At 29.6% G+C, this 6,103-nt stretch overlaps 1 long non-coding RNA gene across 1 annotated transcript; it reads left to right on the top strand.

Moving 5' to 3' along the window:
- Positions 1-2,036: 2,036 nt before the first annotated feature.
- Positions 2,037-5,899, top strand: LOC115033667. Its single transcript, XR_003838959.1, has 2 exons — positions 2,037-2,728; positions 5,480-5,899. It is a non-coding gene; the product is annotated as an uncharacterized LOC115033667 (long non-coding RNA).
- Positions 5,900-6,103: the final 204 nt, after the last annotated feature.

The following is a 6,103-nucleotide window of genomic DNA, read 5'->3' as shown; positions in this document are numbered from 1 at the left end:
GCAGTATTCAGTCTGCGCTCGTCGTGCATCTCGATATAAATTTATAAGGCACCACTGCACCAGCCACTGCTGGAGGTATAATCATGATCGACATAATATGCAGTGTACCTACCTCCTACTGTAGCAGCGTATTATTTAATATTTATATATTATTTGTTCCTATAGGTATACGTTTTTTTCAAGTCGACGACGGTGCAACGAGAAACAACGGACTACCTCTCGTTCGCGCCGAGTCGTGCTCGATGATCGGATCGCGTATATTATATTATATACACATCATTACGCATGGTGTATATCTATTTAAATGTATATACGGAATTTATTGAGTCGGGTGTGATCACGACCGCGTGTGTATATATTATATAGGATACAGTAATATGTATATGTGCATGTAGATATTTAGCGCCGCCGCCGAGAAGCTCACACTGCACGCGTATATGTGTATAGTATATAGGTATATATATTATGAATGTAATTATTTTTTTATTCCCTCGCATGCACGACAATGGCACGGCGGCCAAGCACGCACAATGGACGTGAAAAATGAACCCGATAATTGGGTTATAGTCGCGAGAAAACGCGGTCAACGTGGGGTTGCGCAATCGCCCGTCGTCGTCGCCGCCGATGATCTTTTATTAATTGTAACACGCGGAAAACCGGACGCATACGTATATATTTATATTATATTGCAACGGTCACACGTTTATATATATATATATATAATATTATGTCTATAAATGTGTGCGAGCTGCAATGGGACAGACTAGCGCCCGGAGACCGCGTAACGCCGCCGCCGTGAGAATTCGTATAGAAAGTCAAAAATTATATACATATATATAATATAATATAATATAATATATACATATATACCTGATATGGTGTCGCGTACAAACAATGCGCTCGAAATTATATTTTCCTCGTGATTACGAATTGAATTCGCTAATGATTGCGTATTGTATACATTATAAATATACCTATATGTATAGGTATGTGTGTATTATTTATGTGGATATTACACTGCGCGAGATCGTAAAACGCTTCGAATAGTGTTTGATATATTATTGTGTAATAAACTAATAACCATAAATGTCTTTTATATGCACTAAAACGAGTGAGGATTAAAGAATATAATATATGGTTGGAAAATGTATGCACGAATCCTGCAGGAAATAGGTACATCACATTCATCATAAGTGTACCTACTTGTTGTACAACGCAGTATATTATTATATTTTGCAACGATAAAGTTTTAGGATTTTTTTCAATATTTCTCTAATCTTATACCAAACCAAGTAACAACGTCATTATTTATTATACTCAGCGTAAATGAGAATATAACGTATTTCGAATTTTTCCGAATAATAGATCATCTCTTCAAACAAGCGTGGACGTTAAAGTCTCTGATACAGCGAATCACAATATACTCCGACGATATCAGTGATTTATATTTTATAGCCATCCTCTTAGGTACACCATATATAACTGTTTCGGATTTCCCAAATGCAAATTTAAAGTCACTGCGCCCCACCAGATAAGACATAGTAATATAGCATATATTATTAATATTGTAACCGCGGTATTATAGATTTAAGAATTAATACTACATATTTATAGGTATCTTATGAAAATGAAATTGAACGTTGCTACATTTGAAAAGTGCAGATCTAAAACAATATCAGTAAAATAAATATTCATTCATGAAAAGTTCAAATATAAAAAAAACTACAACTTTTCTGTAGAGCTGTCTGCAAGTTATAGAATTTAAAATAAAATAAACTTTTTATTATTTATACTGACGATAAAGATAGGTGCGAACATAGAGATTTTCATTTTTAATGCAACGTATCTACATAAACAATTATAATTTAACTATTGAACTATACCTATATAATACACCTATGTATAAAAAAAAGGAGAAATAAAAATCAGAAGCTGACTATAACTATAGTTAAGTGATATTTCAAATTTCTATATCAGTTTGGCCGAGATCAGCTATTACTTATATTATTATACATTATAATTTAAATTATAATCTTAGAATATATTATACTGACCTGTATGAACGCCATTTTTGAATTGAACGGTGAGTAGTAATAAAGCACTGATGAAAAATAAAAAACAACGTTGAGAACTAGTTGTGACTGTTCTAGAACACTGTTGGATTCAGTATGATCTGTACAGCCGACGGGACGGTGCATTTATACTAAAAGGGAGGCATCGAGCGTCCCCACGCTCGCCAGTCGCTCATTGGTCAATTGTCCATCCACGTGCGTCCGCGGTCGTTTTAGGCCGATGATATTATTATTTCTTTTTTTATCAACCATCGCGGCCGCCGTCACTACAATCGCTCTCACAATAATCGTTTTTGTTTGATTATTATTATATTATTTATTTAGTTTTGTATCATTTTTTTTTACAGTCGGTGTTATGGTAAAATGGTAAATATATGATTTTTGCGAACCTTGGACTAAATACTTAGCGAGTGTCAGTCAAGAAACGTGCATTCTGCAGTATACATGTTACATGCTATATTTCTGTTTGCAGGACCTGCAGTAATCATAATATTTTTTAGTGTTCGTACTTCATATCCTGCGTACAAATAATTTAATATTTTTTCTTCATCAGTGTAATAGTAATTTCCATTTACAAAATACTATCGGAATGAATGAGATGTTGTACAAACTTACATCTGTTTCCTGCGGGTTAAACCGTTCACGTGCGAAATTCCGTAAGTCTATGAATAATTCATATGGATATACTACTTTGTTAACTTTATACTTGAATCACTACAGAATTTCAGAAATATTATTTTCTATACTACCTGTACACTCCCAGCATATAAAAAATGTAATAGTCCAAAAATTAAAAATTGAATATATTTATAATCAACAATTAATTTTTCATTTTTACCAAACTATATTTAAATTTTAAACAGCCTCTGAAAAACTCTCTAACAACATTTACAACACTCTACAACATTTATGTTACATAATATATCTAATACAAATAACTAAATTTAATTTTTAAATGTAGTATAATATAGGTACTTATTATTATATTTAATATTTATTCAATAAGTAAAGAATTCTTAAATTCTTATAAAAGTATTTATTAGTATAAAATATATACAAAATTATTTCAAATTTTATCAATTCTACAATATAATATTGTGAATTGTGATTGTCAAAAAAATACTATAAAATTCACACTTTAATTTAAAAATTATGAATACAAAATACAAATAAGTACTACATAATATATAGTCATGTAGGTACCTTTATTATAGGACTTAGCAATCAAGTCTAAAATTTTTCATAAATATGAAGTTTTGATAACTTACATAGTTAAAAATAAAATATTTGAAAATATTAAAATGTTTCCTTTAGGCATTTAAGCTATATTATGATAATACTTAGTAGTATAATTAATTAATTTTTCATTAATTATAAATATAACTTGTGTCAATTTATAATTACTATAGGTATGTCCAACACTGCAATATAATATTATATATATTATATTACATTAAATATATAATTAAAATTGCATAATTGGTAATTTATCTATTGTATACCTAAATAAATTGTTCGCGTTATTGTCTATTTTATGAAAATAATACAGGCCGTGACACATAATTATAATATATAGATTCGAATTCTTAATCATATATTTAGTGCCAGTGATGAACTCTTCAAAAGAAGATAAAGGCTCTATAATCCATCAAGGCTGTCTTGATGCCCATGTCAATATCTAGTTTTCATAATTTTATTGTGTTCTAAAAGAAAAATCGTCTTTGAGTTAATGTGTATCAAGGTATTAAGTGTATTGTATTTACATTTGTATAAAAATAGAAATTTATTATCTATAACAAATTGAAGGGCATTATTAAATTACTCTAAATGAAGGTCTCAATGTTTTGTACATATATAGGTACGGTACATCTTGAGATAATTCTTAATTCGAATATTTTTCATACAATAAAATAGATCGATAAGAATATTTAATGATTTTTTGCATGACTTGGATACTTTATTGATAATGCCAAACATTTATGTGGTATCTGCTCAAATTAGTCAAATTCAATCAGAGAAAATAAAAATATTTATGACTTTGATGATTGTAAATTTGTAAATATGTAAAACCTCTCTTTTAAATTTTTTTTTTTACTTTGCATTAATAATACGAATACCATAACTGGTCTAAAAATAACTTTATATTATGAGGAAAGATTTTACAAATTCACACGCATAAAAATAATAATCACACCCAAATTATACTATAATAAGAACAAGCCAAGTTTCAGGTAACTGATATAGGTTACATATTAATTACAATGGACACAGTTTTAAACGAAAAACAATATTAGGTACATGTGTTCGGAGTTTGACTATCATTTTTTAAAATAAAATATAAATATTCTCTCTTCCTGAAAAAAAAAGTTACTTCACGGAATCTTCGTAAGTTTTAATTATGTCATATATTATACATAAAAATAATTCGCATTAAAGAAATATACATTCACTCATAAAAAAAAATAATAAGTTGGCCGTATTTTATATTTTCATGGGAATATTCCAATGTTATGAAACCATTTGACTAACGCTATAAATTATAATACACATAATAATATATAGGCACATATTATGTTTGAATAGTGGCGAATAGTGTCCTAGTAGTATACTTCAATGGGCCTGACTTGTTATAACAACTATAAATTATAATGTTTTCAAATATAATGTTAATTAAAATATGAGTAAGTACCTATAATTATATGAATAACATAAAATTTTATTTTGTTATCGAAATATTTCTATATAGTATAGGTAGTTGAAATTCATCCACGTTTTTAAATTAAACAGTTGTACAAAAAAAGTTTAAATTATTAGTAAAATAACTCCAAACAAGTTTTAGGTATGTCCCATATACAAATTTAGAAGTATATTAACAGATTTTGAAATGGATACCATTGTATGGTGTGTAAGTTAAAATCAGTAGTGCATTGTGCATATTCCAAATGCTGTAACTAATTATTATGTGGGTTGAAGTGGTTGCGTACTTACGGTAATGTCGGTGGCGTAGTTATGATTTTGCTTTGGAGAGAGGGGTTGATAATTTGTTACACATGCAGGGAAGGCTTAACAAGGATGACTCCTAAGTTTGATATGCTAACCTCGTGAACTTGGTAAAAACGTAATTAATACTTAGTTTTATTTTAGACTTTTGCAGGCGTGCAGCAACTTTCATATACAATTAATACGTGCCCATTGTTTCGTCATAGCTCATAACCATAAGTATAGTACGTTCCCAGAACACTGGATGCGTTTTTGCATTTTCCTAACATTTTTAAAAGGGCTACAGCCCCTCAGATTCCCCTCTGGTGTATGTAAAATGTTTGTGCATGAAGTATATTTAAGTTAAATAGTATAGTTATTCCATTGTTTCTATACAAGTATAATATACCAAATTATTTGTTTTTCAGAAAATGTATCGGAGTCCAACTCCTGGGAAGAATAATACGTATATGTGAGTCATCGCCTAGAATCTATAGTTAGTGGTGCATTGTGGTTCCAGGACGACACTACAGGAACGAGTACCTACATCATCACAGCCATCACGATGTACTGCGTATAATTAAATAAATATTTCGCTTTTGTTCATACATTATTTATTTATTTTACGGAATTAATTCCATTTACAATAATGTATAGCGTTGACATGATACCTATGATGAACATTAGTTAAGTAATTTACGTATTATTTAGATCACAACTATACAGTTATGAGTTATAAGTTATAAATTATAATTTACGACTATTTGAAACCAATTTGTGTTTTTGTATGTGTCCGATTAAATGCTATTACACGTGAACGTAAACGTATTACGTGTAAGTTGAACATACTTTTTCGTTTTTATTATCAACAACAAAATATATATACATACCTAGTACGCATATGTATATAATAATATATGGGTAATAACATTTACCTATAATACTATATAATAATATTATGTATGAAGAGTTTCTCCGCAGTGCTCCCCGCGCGTGCGCCATATCTACCTACCTATACATAATATATAATAATCTGTCCGCGATCGCCGCCG

Source organism: Acyrthosiphon pisum, chromosome A1 (assembly GCF_005508785.2).
Source record: "Acyrthosiphon pisum isolate AL4f chromosome A1, pea_aphid_22Mar2018_4r6ur, whole genome shotgun sequence".
Taxonomy (NCBI): domain Eukaryota; kingdom Metazoa; phylum Arthropoda; class Insecta; order Hemiptera; family Aphididae; genus Acyrthosiphon; species Acyrthosiphon pisum.
Note: the sequence above shows the minus strand (reverse complement) of the source record. Positions and strands in the feature narration are given on the sequence as shown.